Source organism: Cygnus olor, chromosome 1, assembly GCF_009769625.2.
Source record: "Cygnus olor isolate bCygOlo1 chromosome 1, bCygOlo1.pri.v2, whole genome shotgun sequence".
In the NCBI taxonomy this organism is placed as follows: Eukaryota; Metazoa; Chordata; class Aves; order Anseriformes; family Anatidae; genus Cygnus; species Cygnus olor.
The window spans coordinates 49,377,739-49,405,653 of record NC_049169.1 but is presented as its reverse complement, the minus strand read 5'-3'; the positions used below and the strand labels follow the sequence as shown (position 1 = coordinate 49,405,653).

The window sequence follows — 27,915 nt, the reverse complement described above, 5'->3', positions numbered from 1 at the left end:
AGAAAAGATAGAGGACAAAACAGGAATTTTCTGTAGTAAAAAGAAAAAATCTCCCAGTCTTTATCATTTTTCTCTTTGCATAAGTTGACAGTGCTGCTTCATCTCTGTTTAGGAAGGCCAAGAAACTCAACCAAACAGAATCCAACACATAGTAATTTTTTTTTCTATTGTTCATCTGGTATAAAAAAGGCAGTGGGACTAGATTAGTTTGTTTCCTAGATCTAGGGTGGGGCTGTTGACTCTAACAGCTAATGGTGATGGACTACATTCTTCTTTCATTTTGTACTGGGTAGTAAAATCTTTCTGAAGCCCTTTAGAAAAAATAAGGATAATGATGGTGACACAGTCCAGTAAAATAATGGTCTAATGACACTGAATCAGAAAGATAACAGCAAAGTATGAAGTGTAACACAAAAAAATCAATAACCTCAGTGTTGGTCTTTCAGTATTAACTCTGTTGTCTGTAGAAGCTCCATTTGGCACTCCATTGGAAATAGCTTGTGCTTAGTTTTTCCAGGAACTTGCTCAAAGTCTTTCTTACCTAGCATCAGCTACAGAAAGCTTTGCTCTTTGGGGACAGGTTTAGGAATTGGTAAAAGAAAATGGATAATCAGAATCATTATTTACATAGCTTTTTGAATTTACTGTACAGTATGCTGTTATGAAAGCCTCTGGCCAGGAAATCTTACAGTTAAACAGCACGAGCCTGAAACAATATGTTCAATTATGCAAATAAACACAGAGTGGCTCAAAAGGCCAGATGGTATGAATAAAACAAGTACTCTACACTTAAATGGTACTGGGGCAATTTGGAGCAGTTGAGGGTCTGCCCCGAGATCTCTACAGATGGACAGATGGGATGCTTTGCAGAACATCTGTGTTGCAGCTGCTTGTGAGAAAAGCATGAGAAGTCACTGGGAGAATGCTGTCCAAGCATACAAGAGAAAGAAGAAAGAGCAAAAAAATTCAAACCAGAGAAGTAAACGAGCTCATAAAGGGGAGAGAGGAATTCATGTAGGAATTCACTTATAACTTCAGATAAGGATAAACTCTGCTCACTTGCCAAGTGCAGTTGATTTCAGAATCTTTTAGAAGTCTGCCACTTGAAGGAAAATATTATAAAATTACCATTTTCTACAGTAGATTTGGTTTCTTTTTTCCCAGAATGTAAACAACTTTTAGTCTTCAGATGTTTGAAAACTAATACGCTGCAGGGAAAATAATAAAAAGTGTAAGTGACCAGACTTTTCTAAAAAGGAAGAAGCGTCATCTTCCTGTTGCTTTAATGAAAAAAATAACATGACTTTAGATGCACGCACATGTAAAGCCATGCACCCAGGAGCAGTAACAACAAATGACATCTCATTGTTGAACAACTGCTGTAGATGTTCTTGTACAGCTGGCTCCTTCTTTGTTTCAGAGTCACTTTGTAATTCCCTGGTTACTTTTTAACCTAGCTGATGTTCGCTTGCTTCTGGCTATGTAGATAGTTAGTTTGGGCAAACAATCCCCCAGGCAGTGTTGGGCATTGCTTCATACACACGTTCCACATTAACAGATGTTTCTATACACACCAGTCTTTTAAAAGGTGGGCTGTGTAACCATCCCAACAGACTCTATCCAGGCAAAATGTCTTCCATTGATTCATAATGGTTGGACTTGATGATCCAAATTAAATGATTGATTCTATGTTCTATAATCATTTCAATATGAGCTACCAATGTAAGGCAGGAGCAAAAGGACTCAGCTAAACCTTGAATTTACAAGTTGTTACTATGGGAGAACAGAGAAGCTACACTATCTTGCTTTTGAATTAGTACAGGACTCTGTATCTAGCTCTTGCATTGCTTCTCAAATTCAAGAAAAGTGGTGAAAAAGCTAGTGGGCTTTCTAACTTTAGCTGCAGAATGGTAAGAGCATTGAAATACATGGCCCTGAAGGAAGGGATTTCTGGAGGCAAGTATACTTGGAGAAAGGACGATCTCAAGGTTTAAATATGTGTACAGAGGAAAATGAAAATCTAGCAAATTAAACAAACAACAACAACAACAACAAAAACCAACAACTTCAGCCACTGGAAGTTGAAGTTAGACAAGCTCAGGTGAGAGAAAAGGCATATATTTCAGGTGAGTTTCACAATCCTTTCTCTTTAAACATTTTTTTTTTTTCTTCTGAATAACTGGCATTGTCTTTTATACCTCCACATTTAATCATCAAAGTGAAAACATTTTCCTGAAAAGGAAGCATTGTAAAAACAAGGGAACGCTTTATATAACTTTGCATTCCATATTTTTTTCAAATTTAAATTATAAATCTTATTAGTATATCTAAGTTTTCCAGGCTACAGATATGTGCACATAAGTAGCTTAAATCACAGAAATAAATTATCCTCCTTGTGTAAGTGGATGCAACTCCAGACGTTACAGATACTAGAACTGAACGGAAAAATGAAAATAAAGTCTGCTCTGACAACATATCACAAAAAAAAAAAAAAAAAGAAAAAGAAAAAGAAAAAGAAAAAAGAAACAACCAAAATCTGTTAAACTTTAGTGACTCCTTTTTCTTATTAAGTGTGAAAGCTGTTGTACTTAGCAACATGTCATCCATAAACCTTAGAAAAGGAATCATTACTAATTAGGAATATAACTGGTGAATACAAGTGTAATTATTTCAAGCCGCCTACAAAAATCCTCCTAATTGAAAAGAATTATAAATTAGAGGGGGCTCAGAAGAAAATTTAAAGAGTTGATAAATAATTGACATATGGGCTGATTCGATTAAAAAGAGATTAATATTAAAGAACTGGAGCGACTAGATGAATGTCACTAACTAGACAGCAAATGGAGGAGGCACTAAATACCTGTAGGTAGCAAAAAAAAAATGGTGGGAGTAAGACAAATGCTTGCTTTTTGTTCTGAAATCAGCTCACTGAAGAAGCTGGGCACAGGCAAGTTACATGGCTGTTACACAACCTGCATATTTTGACGATCAAGAAAGATTATTTACCTCTTTCTGAAAGCTAAAACACTCAGAGCTCTAGAGTTTATTTACCTTAAATATTACTTTGGTGTGTGTTTCCACTTATTTTTCTCAATTAGCATACAAACTTCTCTTCATAAATTATTTCTGTATGTGACCAATTGAGTTCTATCAGGTGAGTGAAGTGAATAGGGTAATGCTGAAGTTCCTGAAGTAAAGAGGTATTATGGGATACAGGCCTGTAAAGGGAGCAGCCATCTTTTACTCTGCTGGTTAAAGGACATAATGCTACTGAATACAGCCAAGGGAATTACACTCTGTTGAATCAAAAAGTATATGCTTTCCCACATCCTTCACCCTTAGGACTTTTAAATTCTATTTTCACAGTTGAGAGTTTAATTCTCTACATCATTCCATGTGATGAAGGTGAATTGTGAAATATCTGCTATGACACAATCAGTAATCTTCCAGCCTACCCCTGTACTAGTGTTAACAAACCAGTACTAGTGTTAATTTGGTCTTAGCATGAGCAGGGAAGATTTAATATAGGTATACTTTTTTAAAAAGCAACTTGAAGAGTTTAAAAAGTAGAGTTTTAAAACAGCACTGTAAGTTAATAATAGTTATATTTACTTTTTAGTGAATAACTAGGTCTCAATAAAGTGCAATGACAAGAGTTTAGTCAGTATTTACAGAAAAACAACTGTTTGGCTATTCTGTAAGGAAGAGGAATAAGAAGGCTTTGTGACTGCACAGAAGATAAGTCCTCTGGTGCTAATCACACTGATGGTCAGCATACCTCACAAGTCATAAGAACCTAGAGGAGAACCTCCAGCACAACCTTTTTTTCTTTTTTTTTTCTTTTTCTTTTTTCCTCCAGGAAACCTGTCTACAGCTCCATTTTCTAATGAACAAGTTCCTAGAAAACTGCAATCTTCAATTCATGAGAAGTCCTCTCAAATACATGGATAAATCCCTCACAATTTTCAGTCTGTGCAACAAGAAGTTGTACAGTGTGAGGAAACTATCATAAAAATATATGGAGGCGGGGAACAGTAACAAACACTATCAGCTCTAATGTAATATCATTAAAACTCCTGGTTTTGTGTTCAAATCCAGACATTGTGTCAAAACATCACTGCATATCTGTTCTGTTCTTTTCTCATAGGAGAAAATCCTTTCTGTTTTTTAGGCACAGGCACAAATTTGTTCGCAAGCAGGCATAAAAATAAATCAGGAAGCAGTCTGAAAATTTCTCAAATAAACATAAAAAAATGGAAGGGGTGTAAGGACGGGGGGGAGGGGGGGGGGGGGGGAGCAGGGATGGGAAGGAAGGTGTAGGAGAGGTGCTTTAGGCCATATGAAGAGAGTTAAACACCAGAGGACTTCTGCTCACTTTCAAAACTCGTCAGCTGAAGTCTATCCTATCCCTCTGTCTCTCTGTCGGTCTATCTCTCTCCAGTGGATGATGCCTAACTGAGTGCTCAGCCTAAAATAGTCCACTGCCAATAAGTCTTTGATAGATCGTATAGCGTAGACAAAGTGCAACGTGAGTGGCTGCTTAATTAGCCAGGCAAAAAAAAAAAAATCAGATTCACAACCACATGCTTGGAAAAGCTGTGCCTGCTTACTTTGACAAAAACACTGCAGCAAGGTAAACACCCATGAGAGAGAAAAGAACAACATGCCTCAAGAACGATGTTGGCACAGCAAATGCCAATAAACAGATCTGGAAAGAAGAACAAAGGTAAAGATGCGACCAGTTTCCAAATAACCTTCAATCAGAGGAGTAGCCCTACTCCTGTAGGTCTAGTCTTTTCAAAGTGAAGCTTGATACATTTATGAGTGAGATTATGTGAAGCCTTTGAAAATGGAAAGCTGGACAAGATGCTGGACTAGAAGATTTTGTGAGTCCTATACAGAACTCTGCATTTGTTTAGCAAAGGACTTTCGTGCCAAGTATAAAGGGGGACTTGCTAGAATTAATTTTCATTAGACTGTATAACAGACCCAAATTTAAGTGGGGGAAATGCATTTGCTTATGATATTAAAATGCTGCTGGATAAAGTACCATTGGGAGCTATCCGCTGGAAACTGTTTTTCAGGATGGATTTCTGATCAGATAAATATTCTTCAACTGGGAGAAAATACTCCTTTTGAATTGCATGTAAGACTTATTTACAATCTCTATATTTAATGTGTGTTTATTTATTTTTCTGTCTTCTCTGTCTTTTGCATACTGACTGCAACACAGTTCACTGGACTTTGCCAAATGAAATGTTAACAGTTTCTCTCTCTTTCCTTTCCCTATTATGCCCCTTCAGGTCAAAGATTAAACTTCCCCAAATCTTACTGAGGCATGAGTGAGCTGTTGGAAGCAAATTGTTTTTCTTCTGGAGCAAGAACCTTAAAGTCTGACACACATGTGAGTCAGTATGACTGTAAAATGTAAACTGTGTGCCATTTGATTCTAATTGTTCTTGATTGAAAATGAATGTAAAAAGATTGGATATAAGATACCATTTGGGTGACAATTTCACAAATTATGCGTAAGTAGAGCTATGTGATTCTATTATGAAAAACAAGTGGTAACATTAGAAAAGAGTGATATAGCCTGTTAAAAAGAAAATAATAATGTGTTAAATAGGATTTATGAAATCAGATTATAAGGCTTTCAAGTTAGGCAGCTTTCCAGAGGTACAAAGAACACTGTCCCTCTTTATATCAAAGTAATCAACTTTTGCACTTAAACAGAGTCCATTTACTGACCCTTGGAGGAAACATTCAATTTTGCTGCCCAACTCAGTTAATTACTTCAAAGTTAAAGGAACAGATTAGTGGAAAATAATTATTCTAATGCTTACTAGCTGGCTTGAGCTTTGGTAAAGATGTAAACCACCTATCAATAGGGAATAAAATACATTGTCATAGCATTAAATGTTTTTACAAATCTCTGAAATAATAAAACAATGTTAGCAGTGTAAAGCTGCTTGAGTTCCTGATAAAACTTAGGTGCTGTTTCATATAGATGGTTAAGAACTGAAGAACTTTCTTAGTCAAGGGCTAGATATAATAAGAATTCAGCATCTCTACAGGTCGATGCTGCAATGCCCCTGAGCAGAATCCTGATCCCAGAATTAAGTGTCCAGGGCCCTCTATAAAGTGAATAAGAAGAGGCAGATTCTTGAAAATGGTAGCCCAAAAATCTCAGACACTGAGAGGAAAGCTGCCCAGAGTGAAGCATTGGGAAATGCTAACTGTGGCTGAAATCTTGCCTTTTATAACTGAGGCGGAACTAAAGAGAAATGCTAACTCCCGATAAAGAGCCTAAGCTTTGAGCCTGTAACCAGTGTAAATGACTCTAAAAAATCCTTCAAATAATTGAATTGGCTACACTGTTCACTTTCAAAATAGGATGTAGGATAAGGTGATCTCCTTTCATCTAGCAGCCTCAGTGTTAGAGCATTGCCCAAAGCCAAACCCTTTCATGAAGAGACCTTTTCATCTTCCCTATTGGCGCTACATTTGGATACACAGGACCTACTCACTATCTCTTTTTCTGTAGCTATGCTACAAATTAGTGTCTTTACTGCTTGCTTTTCTAGGTCATATTTTCATTCTTTGCTCTTCAGGGGCAATGCCTCAGCCAGAAAGGTGGTTACAGTACAATAGTTTGACATCTGGAATGAAAATTTTCATATTTTAGCTATTTGAAATCATACAGTCTGAGGAAACTGTCTGGGATCCCTCTAAATTCGGAACAGAGAATAGCACTTTCCTTCCACATAGACATCATCTTGGAGATGCTCAAAATTCTGCACGATGAAGCCTACAGCAACTGGACCTAATGTGGACCTAATGTGAAAGCCAATTCCACTTTGAGCTGGGGATCACACCAGATGACTTCTTCTGGTCCTTTTCAACCTAAATTAGTCTGTAATTCCATGAACCTCGGATGGGATAACCCACAGAGCATCCCTAGGGTAGGGCTCAGGACAGAAGGTCTGTAATGGCTTATTTCTGTTGAACTCAAAGAGAGACAAGATAATGTCTTAGGCCAATCATTTACATGGCAAAAATAGTGAATTCCAAGGTAGTCCAAGGCTTCTCAAAAGAGTATCCAGGGCTAAATTTTGCTATCTGACAGAAGTTGGGCCTCCCTACCAAGGATGCACAAGAGAATGGAAGAAATAAAGGTGTGAGCAATCTGTTTACAGATCCTGAACCTGCTGGGGGTGGGATGGAGGGAGGGTGGAGAAGAAGACTTCTGCGTCTGAAAGGGGCTTCTCTCTCCTCTCCCAAAGCTGCTGCCACAACACGTGTTCTGCTTCTCAACTGCAGTGACACAGCTCTGTTTTCCAGGACCTGAAAAAGGCAAAATATATGTGTTTGCCACTAGTCAGTGTTTAATACAGCTATAACTCCCTTTGTCTTCTCAGAGCTGGCCATGTCTAAGCACACCCTTAAAATCAGCAAGATGTCTTTTCCTCTGTTGAAGATAGGTCAAGGTAAAGGAAGTATATAAATTCAGTAATCAAAATGCAGATGGAAGGGATACCTCCAAGTCTAGAATTTAAGTTGTCCTACCAATGGAGACAAATCCTGGAGAGGACAGAGGTGCATGTGGATACTACTCTGCCCTAATCCAAAAGGCAGCTCAAGTCAGTCTAGAGCCCTAAGAATGTCAGAAAATGAGTCTTGTTCTCCCAGTTCCTTCAGCTGAAGCCTAAATCCTGAACTCTGTCACCTGGGGATGCTGGAGTCTTTCAGTTCAGTTGCAAAATCTTTCAGAACTGAGACCAAGCATTGAGATATCTGCTGTGATCTTGAGCTCTACCGGTAGAGCCTGCATTGTGTGTGTTGTGTACTGCTTTGTCTATATGACTCATGTGTGGATGCAAATACGGACACCTACTCAGCATTTAGAAAATCCTGAATATACACCTACGATATAAAACCTAGTGCCATCTTAAGTGCAAACGCACTAGGTTCAGGCTCCTCAAATCGTTATTTCAAAGGGGACGCTAATGACCACCTCCCAGAGTCTGAAAATAGGCCTGGTCAAGTCACAAAAGGGTTCTGTGGTTGTAGTCCCTTCTGTGGCTGAACCAAAATCCAGCCAGTGAATGTTGAGGGAAATGTAAGGTATAATTATTCCAGAAAGACAATAACAACAATTACATCCAACCTTTAAATACTCACAGTGCCTTTCTGACTTACATAACTGCAGCTGTCATCTCCACTTTGAAGATGAACATAGACCCAGCTCTTAGTTGTTTAGTAAAAAAAAAGAAATGAGATTCTGATGAAATCTGGGGCACGGGCACTTCCAACTCACACTATCAGTAAGTTAGATTTTGAACAAGCACTTTGCATTTTTTTAATCATTCTGATATTTTAAACTTTTGGTTCTTTACAATATCTTGACGATAGTATCTTGAAAGATCCTAAATTAATTAGGGTCCAACAGAATTACATTCAGAGGACTTTTAGCTTTAACTAGATTTTGTAGATTCTCCCTCATTACTCCTTCCAGATTTGTAATGGTTCATGACATTAGCTTTGATTCCCTTGGGTTTATTCTTATACATTCTAGTATTTGCTTAGCTTGTACAAATAGTTCTGATAATTGCCTTGAAAATTCCTCATCCTAAATGAAAATGGTCTGCTGAATCTTTATTTCACATTAAAAGCTTTTAAAGGAATTATCCCCTGGGCTAGGAAAATCCATGCAATTAACATAAGAGTAACCCCAAACCTTTTCAGAGGTTAGAGAAACTTCTGTTATGTTTTGAGTTTTTATTTTATTTGTCATTTACCTGCCTTTGTAGTACTTTCTGCTTTTTGAAAGAGCCACAAGGAGTCATACAATGGAAATGAATCTGTCACTGAATTGTTCTGAGTGAATTAAACCAGCAAATACTGAAATATAGGAGAAAGCCTGTTCCAGTGAGACATCCATGAGTAGTTGCTTGACAGAAATAATTAAATGCTTATTTTTTATGTATTTTTTGTTTGTTTGTTTGTTTTAAGCACAGTCAATCAGACTGTTAGGCACTTCTTTGAATCTCTTGGTCTTTTAAAGTTTATCATCTATATATCGTAACTTAACTTACTCTATTTATTTATCCTTTCCAAAACACAAAAACACATGTTCCTTGCAGGTTCTAAGTGCCTCAAAATATGTTTCAACTGTGTATTTGTCTACAGCATATATAGGTATATGCTGCACCAACAGCAATAATTCCAAAGACAAATTTTAAAGTTGTATAAAAAAAATACTAAGGGCATGGAAACATAAACACTTAAAAAGTACTGCTTATTTTGATTTTTTTCCCCTGTGGTCAAATTAAGTTTTAGCTGGATCTGTATCTTGATCTGGCTTACCTGTCAGGGTCCTGAGGGCACTACCAGCCCTGATTGTCCCTGGACAGTCTCCCCTGGTACCCTGGCTCCAGGGTGCCCCCAGCACTCACAGTTCCCTGACATTACGATTCATCCAACAGACATCAATCACACTGACATAAGGGAGAAATGTAACCATTTACAAAGGTTGTGCAACCAGTGCTTTAGTGTAAACACTTTTTAAAATGATTTACATTTATTTATGATCTTTCTGCTTCGCTGCTTTCCATCACTTTATATTATCACCAAAATTGACACTGTTATATGACAGATAGATAGAGGGGAAAAGTGTAATGTTATAAAAGATGTTTCCTCATGCTGAAAATATGTTTACTAATGAGCAATTAAAAACAAAATCAGAAAAACAAAAAAAAACACTGTTTTTGTTTCTTTATTTTACATAACGAGTTGAAAAAGGTAGATCTGTGTGGTGCCAGGAGCTGGACTCGATGATCCTTATGGGTCCCTTCAAACTCAGGATATTCTATGATTCTACGGTTCTACAAAGAAAGTGTTCTCTATAGCACTGCAGGCAGGAAAGGAGGGGAGCAAAAATAGATAGCAGGAAGAGATTTATGAGAGACAATTATTTTTAAAATAGCTGTGGTTGAAATGGAGAAACAAGACAGGCTGGTTGTACAGTAAAGATGATGAAGACAACACAAAAATGAATCAAGAGTCTTTGGTGTCTGCCCAAGCTTAAGGGCTTTGTCATTTTGTCATGGGCTGAGCTGCTGCTTTTTCCTCTAAAGTAATGTTTCTGTTATTGTGCTTTGCTTTAAAGATATCTGACTGCATCGTTTTGCCCAATGCCGCAATGAGCAGCTTTTGTTGATCATTCTCTCCCACAAAACACGTGAATTTTTAATTCTTTTTTGCCTCAGTGAAGTCCAAACACTGACTTTGTGCTTTTAACAATAGTGTCTTGAAGGCCTCTGTATAACATCAGTCTCAAGGACTAGGAATTTCTTACCTGACTGCTAAGGTCCTAGGTCTAACACTTCTCTTCCAGACATATAGCTTGAAGACATTCATTTCCAAAAAGTCCAGGCATGTAATTACTATGATTTGGAATATACCTCTGCAAGGATACAGATTAACTGAAGCTCATGAAAACCAATTGTCTCAACAACTTATACTGTTTTTCACAATTACAGCCAGAACAGAAATAGAGATCAGAAAAACTACACACCCTTTTAATTTTCTCACTACTCTTGTATGAATCTTTGTCAAAAAATCTTCTAGGATGTACAGAATCACCCTCCTTAGCCATGTCTCTCTCTCCACTTCTTCCCCTTTCTTGCAGTCAGTGAAGTCTTCAAACTAGAAGGTCTTTCTGAAATGCCTGGTGAAACCTCCTTCTTTACATGTCAGTTTTTCAGATGACTCTTCAATCTCAACAGCTGATCAAAATCTGTAATTGCTTACTTTTGATTGGTCCTTTCTTTACCACACTGACAATATAGCCTTTATAGACCTATTCAAGAATGCATCAATCTCAGAAATTCACTCATCTGATTTGGATTTATCCATCTGACATCAATATGCTAGCCTATTGCTTATCTATACCCCACTCCCAGGTAAATTAGCCAGAAGTTTTTTGAGGTCAGATAACAGACCGAACAAGGCTGGGAAAAGAAAAGGAAAGCCTAATTCCATACACTGTGTCACACTGTATATTGCATTAGAAAATACAAAACTCTTCCTTTTTCTACAGACACTGTAAAAGTGATCAGAAAACACTCCACAGCTCTCAGGGTTACTGCTTGTACGTTACAATTAAAGAAACTGTGAGTTAAAGCTTATCACAATGATGAATATTTAATATAACATCAGGAAAGTTAAAAAACATGAAACCTTTCTACCCAGAGTGGTAGTGGAGTCTCCCTCCTTGGAACTCTTCAAAAGCTGTCTGGACATGGTCCTGAACAACCTGCTCTAGGTATCCCTGCTTGAGCAGGGGGGTTGGACCAGATGACCTGCAGAGGTCCTTTCCAACCTAAACCATTCTGTGACCCTCTGAAAGCCCTTGGAATGCACCAAGACAGATGCATTCTTGGATCACACTTGGATCAACGTATGATCTTAACTGAAATGCTCCAGTACTCTTATATGACAGCCCAAGTCTCTAAAGGGCTACACAGTGGTCTTCAGCTAAGTGAAGTTAGTTTCTCCAGACCAAACAAACCACTGTTTGTCCATTTACTTATATATTTATTTAGATACAAGATAGTACCCTGACTCCACTGAAGAAAAGAAGTTTTACTATTATTTTTTGCTGTGATTAGGGCTTTTTAGTAAAATTTCAGATATAAATGGGACAAGAATTATATTATTTTGGAATATGGAGAAAGTAACAAGATAGCAGGTTTAAAAAGGCACCCAGGTTGCCAGAACGGTAAAAGTTTTCCTCCTTCTTTGACAAGTAAGCAAAAGTATCAACGCAGGGACAATTTCCAGTCTCAGCAGTTGCTATGAGGGAGAATTGTGGTGCACAGTTTCCTGATGGAAGCAGGCACCCCTCTCTCTGAGTCCTCTAGAAATGTGTACAAGGTGGTATGGACAAGCGTGATCACAAAGTGGGTGAACTCCAGCCTATTATGAACTGCTGCAAGAGAAAGAGGAAAGATGAGCAAGACAGCAAAGTTGCTTACGTGGAGCTTTGTTATGGCATGTCAAAATATAGCCCTATAGCCCCAACCGTGCTTCTTTGAAGAAATCACTCTAAGGGAATCTCCATAGGATTATAATATTTATAGTACCATAAAGATGAATATTAGTTAAGAGAGAAATATTAGATATCAGAGATTCTTGTCTCCAAGTGCTTCTAACCTCTATTAGAATAAATATAGAAAGGCAAGAATAATTAATTTACTCCCAAATCTCCACCATTACATTTTGCTCATTGTCAAGAGAACATGTTTCACAGAGCTCCTGCACCAAAACACTGCAGCTGAAAAATATCTCTATGAGAATGACATGCTAGAATGAGATTCAACATATTTTTACTTGTGATCTAAACTGCAATTGCATGTTAGCCTTAGCACAATTTTTAGTCAACTTTTAATTAACTGATTCTTGGCAATGTTCTATTTCATCTCTTCCCAACATCCTGCTTCCCTAAGCAAAGCCCTAGCTAATAATCATAATGATAATTTTCTAAATTTAGCTCTCATTTGTTCAAAGAATTACTACAGACGAGGGGACTGGAGACAGATTTTTGGGACAAATATAGAAGAAAAGAGAAAGTCATGGTTAAACTTTCTGGAGGATAAAATCTGCTTCAAGCTTAAAAGGTCATTAACAGAACTGTCACAGTGGTGGGCAGAGTCAAGTGACTTAGGAAAGTGGGTGTAGTTGCTACAGTATAGACCCTCAGAAAGAAGACAAGATGAAGATTTATCCAGCAGCAGCTTGGTACAGAACTGCGAAGTATAATTTTGGCAAGGACTACAATAAATCTGAATGTTTTAAAATTTTTCCATTTCACATTTTAATAGCAAAACCTGCATGAAACACATCCATATACAGGGAAAAAAAAAAAAAAAAAAAAAAAAAAAAAAAAAAAAAAAAAGCCCATCTTCTTTGAAATGAAAATAGGGCCATTGTTTTCCATGAAAAGCTGCAAGTCTTTGGATGAATTTTCAAACGAACTCCTAAAGTGCCTGCTTGGTTTCTTATCATTAATCTCTGAAAAAAATACAGTGAAAGAAGTGAGAGGAGAAAAAAGGGAACATTTGAATTTCATCTGCTTCCTTCATTCACCTTTTATCGTCACATTTAGAAATTCCATAGGAGCTGATAACATGCAAATTACATGCAACTGAGAGTCACAAAAACAATATAACAAACATCTGAAATGACAGGGATCCTCCTGGAAAAGGTCTTGTTCCTTTAGGGAACAATTGAGATCTTTCACAACTCTAATTGAGGTTAATTGGAGTTATTTGCGCTCAGCAGTTTTTGAAAAACCAGGCAGGAAACCTAAATAAGCATACAGAAACCTAGCAACTGACATTAAATTTTGAAAGCCTTGTCTTTTAGCTGTATAATCCTTTCTTGTGAATTTTTGTAGGAAATCTTGTGACAGCAATATCTTACTATCTGTTTGGCAGGGGTTTGCTAGCATGAAGTATGGTATCTATTTCAAATGATGCTACGCAGAAGATATAGCAGAGAATGCAAATTTATTAATGTATTTGTTTTGCAGACACACATATTCTATGTGTCTGCAAAAAAAATAAATAAATAGAAATTAATGTCCCTAGTTGCTAATGTCTGACAACTAATATTTAATATTTCCTTATTTCATTTTCAAGCAATGACTCAGGAGAGGCACTCTCCATAGAATTTCTCTGGTTGGCTTTCAGAATTTTTGCTCTTCAGTCTTGTAAAGCATCATCAAAGGTAGTAGAAGGAATTATTTCGCACTGAATGTTCATAACGCAGTGGCCACTGGTGTGGTACGGTGTATATTTCAGGATGTCCTGTATTTATTGAAAGTTAAAGATTCCAGTGCACTTCTTACTTAAAATACCTAAGGAGGAATGTAAGAATTTGGGCGGTATAGGATAACAACAGCTAAAAAGCTAATGCCTCAATTACATGAAAATATCTTCTAATAAAATGAAGAGCCTCTCACACATGACTAGGCAAGGACACTTAGAGGAAAGGCTGTGTTGTTGTGACAAGGTGCAAAAAAAAATAGGGACCAGAGACTGGATTTCATTAGTAGAATTTGTTTGGGGTACTGACCTGAAAAACTGCACCAACAGTATACCACTGAATTCCAGAAAAAAAAAACAACACAGCAAATCCATAAAGAACATCAGTATCAGCAGGGCAGGATCCCAGCATTCTAGAAACTGATGCTCTGGAAGTTCAGTTTAGAAGTTCTTAGAAATGCAAATATTTCTACAAACCCACGAATGTAGTCTAATTTTTGGTGGATCTGTGTCTTTGGATTAGTTTATTTTTTATAATGAATTCATCCAAAACTGCAGCTATGGCTTCAGTCCAATCACCTCTAACTAGGCATCAGAAAATGCACATGATAGAAATAATACAATTAATTACCTTCATTATAGAAAGAAAAAAAAATCACTTATATTTTTGATATCTACATTTGAAACACAATTACTTTACATATAAATCATATTCTGCCCAGGTATCCTTATAACTATTTCCTATAAGAGAGGGAACCTCATCAACATTAATAAGCTAGTGCTGCCACCTATAGCAAAACAGATCTTGCCTTTTATTGTATGTCAAGCATGGTGAAAATTAAACTATATTAGAAAGAAAAGAATATATAGAAATAAAAGTGAAGAAGAAAGTGGGTGACAGCTCACTGAAAATTGTAAATAAAACCTGTGTGCAACAAGAATTTTACACATTATTTTTATAGTTTTCTCTATAATTCATTTGCCAGTTGTGTCACAGAAGTGGTATTTGACAGTCATATTAATCACATTCTAACAAAATGTCTTTTTTTAATCCTGTGAATCCCAAGCTGTGAGCAGGGATCATGACGATAATGTCAAAAACATCCTTAAAACAGCCAAAAATGACTACTTTAACTGTGTATTTCATATGTACTCCTGTAACTTACCTAGATCTGAGTTCAGAGAACTAGTATTTTCTGAGTTTCATATACATTTATTTACATTAAATTACTTCTGTTATGGCCAGTTCTTCAAATTGACAGGCACCAAGCAGCTGGTAAAATTAACATGTTTATTTGGACAACTGACCATGCTTCTACACTCATTCTGTAGAGTGTTACCAATCCCTAGGGTAGCTTAATTTTCTGAGCTATAACACAGCCTGGTTCATGACTGAATAACATGCTGACAGATATCCAATCATCAAGAGCAACTGCCAACCGGTAAAACACTCTGACATGATGCATTGTCCAATGCTTCCACGAGCTTCAGAGGTTTTAGTCATTCTTTAAAAGATGTACTAAAATAGATAGTCCTCATTTCCTCAGTGCTGGCAAGGATGATATGTACACTAGTCGGTCTGAATTGCCCACTGGGATTTCCAAACCCCTGACAGAAAATACTTTTTTCAAAATTTATAGACAAAATGTTTTAAGGATATGACACAGACGTTTTCTTGGCGTAAGCCTAACTACTATCCTAAGAAATGAGACATGACAGTTTCTCACCTGCTTTTGTAGATTATTTATGATGACATAATTTATTGTTTGGACACTTGCTCCAGATATTTGTTTTTTTCTTAACACAAAGAAACAGAAAGAGGGATGCAAGCTCCCATTAATGCCACAGTAACTACTGCCAGTACCAGGGAGAAGAATCAGACATGGCAGTTACTGCTGAAGAATTGTAATATGGGATGGAGACTGGAGTTGAAAGGTATCAGTCTACAGTGCAGTAAGAGTAGTTACATGCTTTATAGGCAAGATACAAATGGCTGGTCTTAAATCAAGTGAAATATTTCTAAAGCTCATAATACTTTTTATGAGGTTTTAGCTCTACTATATTGTTTGCTCTATTGTTTGCTGTTTCATATTAGTATTTGTCAGCATTTACATAAAGAGAAAGACAATTGCAGAAATCGATTGCTTAAACCAATCTCAAAATTTCTACCACTTGAAATTTTTAAGAAAGATCAGACAGACATCTGTCAGCCATGATCCTATCTTTAGGAAGGGGGTAGACTCAGTAACATTCCTAGGTTTTCTGTGTCCTTAGCATATGATTTCAAAAATTTACCTTCAGAGGCATTACCTCAATGCATTTCTGCTCCACTTATTTCCATCTGCCCTTTCTTTCTCCTTCCTGTCTCTCTTAGTCCCAGCTTAGACGGTCCAAAGCTTTGTATGGCCATACTTTGAACAAACACACGGAAACCTGAAACAAACAAAAGTCTTTGAAAATTGAGTTTTTAAAAGTAAATTCACTTTAAACTGCTATTGCTCTTTAGTATTTTGGCTTACAAAATCGTGGCCTTAGTCTCTGTGACACAGTGATTTTCTATATTTTCATAGTAACACAGGAATTCTGAATTTCTACAATGCATTCTGAGCCATCACACTGACACAAGGTTCATATTTACTATTTACTCCATAAACAGCATGGTTAGGAACAGCAAAATCCAGCCTATAAAACAGAAACTATAGCTTGTGAACCATTTGTACAAAGAACATCTATTGTATAGTTTTCTTGCAAACCGAAGAGATAAGCAAAATGACACAGAAGGTCTTGTTCAGCAAAGCCTTTCTGCAGGTGTCTAATTTAAAGCCTGTGAGCAATTCCAGAGTCAAAGCACCTGCTTGTCTGCATAAGGATTTTGTTGAATCTCCTGCAGTAGTGGGAATGAAGTAAGGATAGGATGCCATAGCAACAGTAACTCAGAAAGCTCTTTCTGAGGTAGAGGGAATTCACAGCACTTTTCCATATTTAATGCAGGTCTCTGTGTTTATTTTGCAAAAGCAATTTGGAGGAAATTGACTGAGCCTTTTAATTAGGGTATTCAAGAATAGTCTTCCCCAACAGTCCTGAATTCTTAGTGTGGAACCAGCAGGTCATTCCAATAATTTTATGCATTAGTTATAAAGCAAGAGAATAAAGAAGTTGTTTTATTCTGAGTAAATAAGCAAGGTACACATCAGTTGACCAATAACTGGCATATTAATAGATTTTTAAACCTCAAACTGGTCATCAGTTTTAAGAAGTAATAGCACAGAATATTTCTTGGAAATTTGCAAAATCTAGGAAAGCAAGATGTTCGGTATATGTCTTAACAGTAGCTGAAAGAGAATGGTGTCTGTATATCATTGCTATATTTTTATGTATATTTGTGTGGGAATAGAAGGATACTTACCTTGTAAGCTAGTTCACTAGAACATTCTTGTTACTCATGAAATCAGTAATGGATGCTTTTACCGTGCTGTCCTTTGGTAAAAGAACAAAAGAATAAAAAGCTTACCTTTGATACATACAGCTGGTTATCCACTGCACCTAAACCATCTAAATAATTATCAGATTCCTTTTATAATAAATTAGAGATGAGAAACTTCAGTCCACCTCTGAATAAGTGTACTAGGTAGACACGGGATGACAAGTCTTCTATGTGTCCCTATAGCTGCTGAAGAAGATGAGAAATGGATGACTAAATTTTAGGCAGACATTTTATTTGGATGTTGTTTTGGTCATTGTTTAGAATTTATAATGGTATCGTCATATCAGTGTGGAGAAATAATTTGCCTTCACTTTTTTTTTTTTTTTTGTGAAATAATGGAAGTTCCCTAACGTACAGCAAGCTGGACTTGATTCTTGTGGGTTCCTTCCAACTCAGGATATTCTATGATTCTATCTTTATACAGACTACCTTCTTATTTGTGGTATTTCTTGAATACTTAGAGAAAAAGGATTGTTTGGTGGTATTTATTTCATATCTATGCAGGTAGATTTGTGCTCATATATGCTATCAGCTAGACGAATCAGACCAAAATAAACATGAATACATTAATAAGTATGCAATAAAGACCATGAGACCATTACTTAAGCACATCTGTCTTCGCTAACAAAGAAAATTACAATGCACCTGAGTGAAATGAGATGCTATTTATCTGTGAATGTCTGAACAGATCGAAGACATGAATAACAGCACTACCACTTTTCAATATATCAATGAGAAAAAGCTGTCACAATGCCTTTACTTTTGTTGCTTTTTTTAACTTCAGCCAATCTGTTATTTTCAAGATCTTTATATTTTCTTTTGCAGCAGTTGCCTACACCATTAAACAAGAAACACAGGTGAAAAAGTATGAATTTACTAACAATGATATATGAAGTTCAAGTCAGAATTACATTGTGGTAAAACTCAGGCGGAAATAATAGACAATACGATAAAATGAACTTAATGATACTATACTGCAGGGGGGAAAAAAAAAAAAAAAAAAAAAAAGCAAGCTGCATTTAGCTGAATTAAACCCAGACCTGTAGAGATTTGTGCACCTGCTTCCCTTCTGACATGTGGGAGTCCATTGACTATCCATGTGAGTTGAGTAAGCATATGAGTACCTATTCATTGATTCAGGTCCTTCAAGAGTGCCTTTGTTCTATATTTAAAAGTGTCATTTTCTCCTCAGGGAGACTGGCAGCATTTAAGTCTTCAAAGTAAGTCTCAAATGCTATAGAGTGCCAGGCAGGAATTTACTAGAGAAGAGTCGGGATTTAGCTTTTTTTCTGCATTGATACCAGAGAAATATTTACTCCCAAATTTCATAAAATGGGCATTGTCATCTCCATTTCCATCAGTGCTGAATTTTCAGCTAAAGCCCCCTCCACTAGCTCTTTGGCTCTTTGTACAACAGCTAATTCTGTCAGCATGTCTCCTTTCATAAAGTGCTTTCATTCTCTCTCTATGAAGATGTGGAATCTCTGTTTCTCCCAGGCTCCTTTATTCTTGCCAAACAAGGTCTGACAGTGTTTATGGGAAGGTGGAACTCAGAATGACAATGAGTAGTCTGCATTCTAAGGGTGGAAACGTGAGCTGTGATTAATCTGTGCCAGTTTACAAACACAGTTAGGTCTGTTAATCTCATTGGTAGCTAGCGTGTCCTTCTTGAGCCTCTGTAATATTGCTCACTTAATAGAGAAGCAGACAGATGAGTATAGAAGGCAAAATTGTCACAAACCACAGAAGTCAAACACCATGGTGTTCTGATCACAGTATGAATATAACTGTTTTCTACAACATGTCTCCCCTAATGTATCCTCCTGAAACTTTACATACGCATATGTCCTCCCCCAAGTCACACTATCAAGTAATACCTGAGTTTGTTGGAACTTCTGAAATCCCATCAGACACTGCTTGAACCAGCTTTGCTGTTGTGTAAAGGGCAGATCATAGGTGTTTGCAGAATTGGCATCTCTGTGGGGAGATCATTGTTGTTTTTAAGCAAGTCCATTTTCTCGGTGGAAGCTTAATTTGGAAACACTTACTCTTGTTACAGCTCCTGTGTGGAACCCAGTAAACTATATTTAAAACACACACAATTGAGGATGTGTCTGATCCAGCAAAACTATTTTTGACAACTGGATATTTGCAGTCTCTCTTCACTGAACAACATAAAACAAAAGTTAAAAGGACATCCACACATATATATAATATAAATCTTAAACCTGAATATTTGAAGAGCAAATTTTATTCAAAAATGATCCTAAAATTCCCAGTCTGAATTCTTCACCCTTATTTAAGGGTGGCAAGAGATAAAGATAAAAAAGATAAAGAGTTAAGATAAGAGATCATTAAGTTAAGATAAAGAGTTAAATAGGATGAAATATCTATTCATCTGTATTGTTTTTAACCTGGTGTTCCTATTTCTGATTATGTTCTCAAAGAAAGCAGTGAACTGAAACTTAGTGCATTTAAGGAGTCTTTCCTTTAAATTTAGTATGTCTCATGTCTCTGTTTAATTCACTGCAGGTCTGACCTGCATCATCTGCTTAACTCTACGTAGCTTCAGGCACCGAAATGCAGCATGCATTTGCATATTGTACATGAATACTCATCTAGTCAAATATGATACCAATGTAAATGCTAGGTATGCTAATATTCCCTCTCCATTCACTTTATAATTATTATGCCAGTATCTTAACCACATCAATTATATACTTAAAGTTAGATGGGATGAAAGAGTGTATGTAAACAATTCAATGAAAAACACTCTTACACGTTTTCTCTTCCTTCTCTTCTGATTCTCCCTGCTCCACCACTGATTCAAAAATGCCAAAAATGTGCTTTAACAACTACTAAGTTAAGCCTTAAGAGTGATAATGGAATTATCACACTAACCAAAACAATACTGCTGACCGACAAGTTTTATAATATTATCACAACTGGTTAAATGAACACATTCAAATGTCATCTGTGTATCAAAACAGAAATAATAAAAAGTTTTTATTCGGAAGAAGGAAATATATGTGATTCTCATGGTTTGGTGCCTTAAAAAATCCTTTCTGCAAATGTGATTTTATGTTTTCACATTAATGCTGAGTGAAAACAAAATATGAATCATCTTATTCCCACCAGTCATATCCTAAGATAATAAAGCCACCATGTAAACTAGTTGTCAGGAAAGACCTGATCAGCCATACACATAGGATTTTGCAACACAAATCACTAACCAGCTCACATGCTAGTGAGAATTCTCAGTATAATAAGAATCATTATTTCTATTGTTAATAAGCTCTATGAATCCACTATAAAATACAAAACTGTAAAGAAAAAAAAATATTTTTTTCTTGCTTATAAGAAGGCAGAATGTTCTTCAAAATGTTCTGCTTAAAATGTCAACATGTGTAAGATCCTGTGCATTTGCTAAGAATATGAAATCTTATTTTCACACATAGTCTACTACTTTAATAATCTTCTGTCTATTATCTAGTGAATGCAGGCATCAATTAGAAATTTGTTGTTCAGTTTGGGTGTGGATCATCACTCGGTAACAGAGTAGGTTGATATGAAGAAATATATGAGAATATATGAAAATCGCATGTTCAACACTTGTTTGCAGCATACATAAAGTATAGGATATATTTTAATGATGCAGTCTTTTATCCTTTATGTTAATTTACCTCCACCACAATAAAAAATAAATAAATAAACTCAGAAGTACTTGACAAACAAATGAAGTTAAGGTCAGGTATATGCAAGCTTGAAGATTGAAACTCTATGTATTAGCAGGGTTAAGAATATTCCTTTTAATATGTAGATCTGTGAGTATGTGCCATTGTCTGTCACGAAGCACATAGATTTTCCAGTCTAAGCAATATTCAAAATAGCCATGATAGCTGATATATGACAGTTAACAACCTCCATTTTAAAAGCACAAATGAAAGAGCACCAAAATAAAAAGCAATCAATCTTCTACACATCTAGAGAATGCAATGACTTTTAAACACATGGCATTATCTAGATTCTTTTTCAGATCTCACTGGTGAGTTTAAATCAAACTAGAAAGCTAGTTTTCAAAATAATTGACATCAAACATTGATCATTGTCTAGAGTAAAGATATGTAATCTCTCAAGCATATTTTAAAGACCTCTATGAACACGAACTATTGTTTAGTACTTCAATATCAAAATGCAAGTTAAGCATTCATACAGCTGTTTGCACCTAGTCACTTATTTTAGCACATGGTTTAAGCTAAGAAGACATAGTTTCAATTCATCAACTGGAAAAGAACAAGTTCTACAGCTGATGCATCAGTACCTTCTCTGTCAAGCAGACATCAGCCCATAAACCTATCCTAATCCTCTGGTCAGTGAAGGAATTGATTTTTCTTTTTTAACGCAGACTGCTATGGTGGCTTAAGGGTAAGAGTGTCTGAATTGTGTTATCTTCAATATAAATTTCTCAAGAATTTCAGAAAAAGTATGAAATATGTTACCAGTTAGAATTCCCCAAACATAAGGATGTACATAAAGAATGTTTACCAAAGGCCAAATGATATACTATAAAACACATCCTAAACTATACTCTCAGCTGATGTAAATTTTTGTAGCTCATATATCAAAAAACGAGTGATGTCTTCCTTGATCTGGAAAACAAACAAACAACAACAAACCTTAATATAAGACAGAACGGTGCATTAACTTGGCTGTTGGTATTGTTCTAGGACATCTTCATTACCTTGTGAACTTCTGAGATATTACCATAAAATCATCTAAGTTGTAAAAAACCATTCAAGATCATCAAGTCCAACCATCAACCTGATCTACCAAATCCTTGAGGTTGGATGCCCAAGCCCTGTCAGCACCTTGTGAGAGCTGCTGGCTCCTGGAAGGCCTCTCCGTTACCCTGGGGTTTCACTGGCTCAGAAAACCTCCCTGTACACAGTGATCAACTGCTCAGCTGCCAAACTGACTGGCTCCAGAGCAGCGGGCCTGGCCATGTAGCCATAAACACATCACAGGATGGCTCCAAATTCATAGCTACTACTTTTTGTTTGTTTGTTTCATATTTTCCTTAACATAACTTTCTAATAAGTTTATGAAAAAGAATTAAGAGTCATGCACAGCTGAAGTAACACTAAGCAAAAGAATGACTGATGTGGTGATTCAACCCAGTATGGAAAGAATGGGCTGTACTGTAAGACAGTTCACTTGTCACTGGACAGGTTTGAATTGGGGGGATTTGTATGAAAAAAAAAACAACCACAATTGAGTTCAGAAATGCAACCAGAAGCATTGATAAAATCATGCTCATGAGTTATCTATAAAAGAATTTGCCAAAAGTTTGTATATTCTTTTATCAGTCACTGGAGCTATATATAAGCTATTAATTAATTATTTCAGAATTATTTTAGAGTACAAAAGAGTACATCCATTGACAGCAAACGCTAGTGAAAACAGCATATATTTACTTGCTCTAGGTTGATTCTTGGTAAACAGGCAATTTACATCAGGTCATTTTCTTTATTACCTACCTTAGTCCCAGAAGTGCCACTAACTACAAGTAGTATTTAAAGCAATCTGATCTAAAGCTGTATTTTAATCCCACAGATGTATTTAGAAAATTTCAGTGAAGCTGAGGAAATTGACTGTGGTCATGGCTTTTAGTTTGGGAAAAAGGAGAGCAAAAAAGACAATTTGTTTACCAGAAAGGGAATGTGTCTATACTAATACGTTTCTTGAATAAAACTGATTTCACGTATCTTGTCAGACGAAAGATGATTTTGTTGTCAGTCAGACTTCTTAACCTAATCCTACTTTCCTTTGCTATGCAGTATATTTACCTTTTAGTGAATATTGTCTTCACCCCATCTGTAGTTCTAAAGGCCTCTGCATTGCAGAGAGCAATACTTCCATTTTCCATTGGCTAGAGGAAGAAATGAAGTATGAAGAAAGCCCTTATTTCCACTCAGTTTGTCAAGGTATAAATAACTACACAAATGAAGACATTGGGAAAACAATCCCAATGTGTTATCTTCTTTTGGAGAAAATGAAGAAAGGCTCCTGAAAACAATTTGTTTAAAGGTATTTTTCCACTGAAACTCTATACTTTCATGGAAATGAGCTTCCCTGTTGTGAACTTTGTTAAGGGAGATGTTAAAAGCTATGATTTTCAAATAACCTAGAGGTACCATAAAATTGCATCCTGATTTTTTTTCTCTATGAAAGAAAATGACAATTTACTCCTAATTTTTAGCTTAGTGAAGTGACTAGATTCTTTATGAGTAATAAGCATGGAAGAAAAGCTGCAAGTATAATTTGTTCAAAATTTGAGAAAATCAGGTTATATGTGCCAAGGTGATATAGTAATGCAAGTATACGGGTTAAAAAAGTTGTGCTTCATCTAGATTGCTGGTAAATTCAAAATAGCTATCCAGTCAAGGGAAGTGATTGTCCTGCTCTACTCTGTGCTGGTGCAACCTCACCTCGAGTACTGTGTGAAGTCTGGGGCACCACTGTATAAGAAACTATAAGGACATACAAATATTAGAGAGCATCCAAAAGAGGGCTACAAAGATGGTGAAGGGTCGAGAGGTCAAGACATATGAGGAACAGCTGAGGTCACTTGGATTGTTCAGCCTGGCGAAGAGGCTCTCCTGATGGGAGACCTCATGACAGCCTACAGCTTCCTCATAAGGAAGAGCGGAGGGGCAGATGCTGATCTGTCCTCTTTGGTGACCAGCAACAGGACCCATGGGAACAGCATGAAGCTGTGTTAAGGGATGTTCAGGCTGGATGTTAGGAAAAAGTTCTTCACTAGAAAGGTGGTTGGGTGCTCGAAGACATTGCCCAGGGAAATGGTCATGACACCCAGACTGCTGGAGTTCAGGAATCGACAAACCTTTCAGATGTGATCTGATTTTTGGGTGGTCCTGTGCAAACCCAGGAGTTGGACTCGGTGATCCTTGTGTGTCTCTTCCAACTCAGGATATTTAATGATTCTGTGATTTTCTGAAAATAAAATGTACATATATGCCCCTTGAAGCATCTTGCACAGTTGTACTAGACATATGCAGAGGAGATGGGCATTTTAGAAGAAAAAAGAAAATGTTCCAGTTTTCAAGCGGAGAATGAAGGTTTTAATATTAATGGATGAAAGCAAAAAAAACAAACAAACAAAAAAACAGACAAACAACAGCAAAAAAATGTGTTAACTGGAAGCAGAGATTTAGATAAGAGTCACACCATGAATACATATAAGAACTGAAAATGAAATATTTGAACTGCTTATCAAATGAAGGGAAAATAAAAGAAGAAAGTGATCATAGGATCGTGGGATAGAATTGTGATAGTAAGGATTAAAAAAAAAAAAAAAGTAGATTCTGAAATAATTGAAAAATTAAAAATATCTGCAGAGAACCTATATATGAAGAAAAGAAGGCAGAAACACTAAATAATACTTTTTGTTATAATAAAAGGATGACCGGCACTATCTGATAAGCAAATATTCCATGAGGAGTAATTATTTTAGAATACAAAGCCAAGTTTAACAAAACAACAACAAAAACTAAACCAAACCAAACCAAACTAAAGAATGTTTCTTATTGCCCCTTTTTTAGGGGAAAAAAAAAATTATAACTTAAATAAGAGATGGACTTCACTTTAGAAAAGCCACAAATAACAACTTGATGCATGGTTATGACTATATCTTGTGCCATGAATAGGAGAGTTTATTTGCCACAGTACATTTTATGAAACAACCCCAAAGCAATCAAACAAATTACCACGGACTTTTTAAAATATGTTGTGAACTGACTTTATATGTTTGTAGCAAATTATGAAATCTGTCTTTTGTGGATTAGAACATCTGGGAAATTGTGCCAAAGGCCACTGAACATCTTGCCTTCTGCAACAAATATTTTATTCTAGAAGGAATACTGAATTTTAGTGACTGCAAAGTGAAGAACCTAACCACTGTTAGAAAAAAAAAGGGATGGAATGAGGTGCCTTCTTCGGAAACGCAAGAGAAAAGAGTGACGGAAATTGCTTTAAAAGATCATTTCCCGTAACAAAAGAACAAAGAGAACAAACAATGAAACAAATCAAGGGAAGAACAGATTCCCAATGTATGTTGCTATCATCTTTTACCTCTCTTCTCCAAAACGATCTGAGGTATCTTCAGATTTTCCTGAATTCTCTAATGCCTTCCTGCTTCACCCACCAACCGCCCAGTGACAGACAACCCACAGTCCCTTGTGGGCAGGCCCTGCTGCTCAAATTGCAAGTCCTCTGACTCCCTCTACCCTTTTAAGTTTTTGTTATGTGGGTTTGCTTGTTGGTTGGTTTGCTAGGAAACAATGAGAGACAAGGGGAAGGGGAGGAGGCAGGGCAGAAAGTTGCTCTGTAAGCAGTTGTCAAGTTTCAGATAAATCAGTAAGAGCAGGGGAGGCAGGGAGCAAAGATGCCTGATCAGGGCCTTGCAGAAGGCCACCACCATGAAAACTTCCCTCCCTGCACTGAGCCAAGAGCTGCTGTTCCAGCCCCTTCCTGTCTGCCGAGTCAAGGCCATCCTATGGGTGCTTAGGCCTTTAGCACAAATGCTTTAGCCAGAGAGTGACTAGACCTTTTCTACTTCCAGATAGACCATCAAGATCTCAAGGCCTACAGTCCTTGTGCGGAAGATCTTTATAACTAGATCTCTGGTCTCTCCAAGTAACACTGCCTGTGCTTGCACAAAGCACACAGACCCTAGCCCCTTGTGTGCTCATCCTCTCTGTTCCTCTGCCCTGGCCTAATGCTAGATACTCAGTACCCACTGATCCACTCTGCTTTCCCAAACTTTCACATGAAAACATCATCAAAACAGTTCATACAGAAGGAAGACTACTCTCTGGAAAGCAAAGCCCGTAACTTGTAAGGAGGTGATCAAAGGAAGGGGTAGGGGTGGGTGTACTACAATGGTTCAGAACTTTTTAAAATCATGATTTGGGAAAGAGTTTCAAAGACCCACATGGTGTCATGAGAAAACAGATGAGCAGCGCGGCCCACTGTGGTAGAGGCTTGTTACAGCCTGCCTGATAAGAGGAAGCAGGTGCCTTCTTCAGACAACCTAACCAGGGGGGAAGCATGAACAGTATCTGCTGTTGTGCAAAAAATACAAAAGGTTTTTACAGACATTGTACAGTCTGTAGCCTGTGTCCTGCTACTCCAAGTGAGGCACTGGAGCTCTGTGATCTGTGGAAGGTAAGTCTGATCTTCCCTGCCAACTCATCTATACCAGGCTGACTTAAAAGAAAGAGTCCTCCCCACAGCAAGAAGTCTTGCTGCCTAGTGGAGTGTACTTGATTGTGTGCCTGAGAAATCACAAGTTTGGAAGAAGTATCTTGTTTCTTTTGAGGTGAGGGGACTTTGCAGTAAGTAAGGTGTGTGAGGGAAGGCACGAAAAACAGTTTGCTGACATTTCAAAGAGGAAAGCACTGACCTAGCTTGGAAAAAGTACTTATCTCCAAGTTTCTGAGGGCAACTTGTTAGCTTGTCTGTGCTTTCCATTCCAGGCAGTGCCTTTATGTGATATTTGCATTTCTGCAATGCTCAATAGGAGACCAAATCCTTTTTTCCCCCATGTTGTTCAAAAAGGCTGTTTGTGCTAACTCATAAGACCTGCCCTCCTGATCTCTCAGGATTATGTATTGATTAAGAATTGGATCAGAACTGATTTGATTTTAAAGTGAACCTGAACCCCTCCAAACACACTCACTGAATTATGTTTTGATCATGTTGGTGAAGTCTTGGTTCCATTTCTAAACACTATGATGGAATATCCTTGTTAGTACTAGACATGTTTCATGAACTCATCTTCACACTTAGTGCCCAAAAGACTCATGATAGATCATCAATTAGTGTTTTCATTTCTTAAGTCTTTTGGCTTGTTGGGTTGATGCCAATAATGCTTTTGTCATTATTATTATTATTCATAAAGGAAGCTTCCGCTGCAGGAATGAAATTCTATGATCAAAAAGTCTCTAGAAGAATATCTAATGAATTCAGCTGCTGACTGAAATAAAGTGTGTGAGCTATAGATGCATGAAAGGATTAAGAGGAAGGCAATGGTGCTTGACTTCCCTGATTCATTCAGTGGCAGATGTTAGATTCAAGGAGGAAGAGGACATTAGAAATAAGCATTTATTATTCACTCCACAGTCTCCTGCGGCAGGAAAAAAAAAAAGAAAAAAAAAGAAAAAGAAAAAGAAAAAAGAAAAAGAAAAAGAAAAAAAAAAAAAGAAAAAGAAAAGAAAAGAAAAAAAGAAAAAGAAAAAGAAAAAGAAAAAGAAAAAGAAAAGAAAAAAGCAGTAGTGACAGTGTTCACCCACACTGAGGAGCTTAGTGATTCCAATTTATGCTTTAAAAATAAAAAAAAAAAAAAGGCTGATTGCTTTGTTAACATGGAAACCTTTCATAGCACAATAAAGGAGAAAAATCATCTATCTCCAGGGGCTTGATGGCTACACGGTATGACACATATGATAACACATTACCACAAGTTTTATTTATTCCAACTTGATGGTCAGGATGGCAGATCTTTTTGAAGACTGCAAGCCT

At 36.9% G+C, this 27,915-nt stretch overlaps 1 long non-coding RNA gene across 1 annotated transcript; it reads right to left on the bottom strand.

Moving 5' to 3' along the window:
* Positions 1 to 12,973: 12,973 nt before the first annotated feature.
* LOC121070483 lies at positions 12,974 to 27,529 on the bottom strand. Its single transcript, XR_005820107.1, has 5 exons — positions 25,465 to 27,529; positions 19,191 to 19,290; positions 17,236 to 17,306; positions 16,140 to 16,262; positions 12,974 to 13,074 (listed from the first exon to the last, which is right to left on the bottom strand). It is a non-coding gene; the product is annotated as an uncharacterized LOC121070483 (long non-coding RNA).
* Between the last annotated feature and the right edge of the window lie 386 nt (positions 27,530 to 27,915).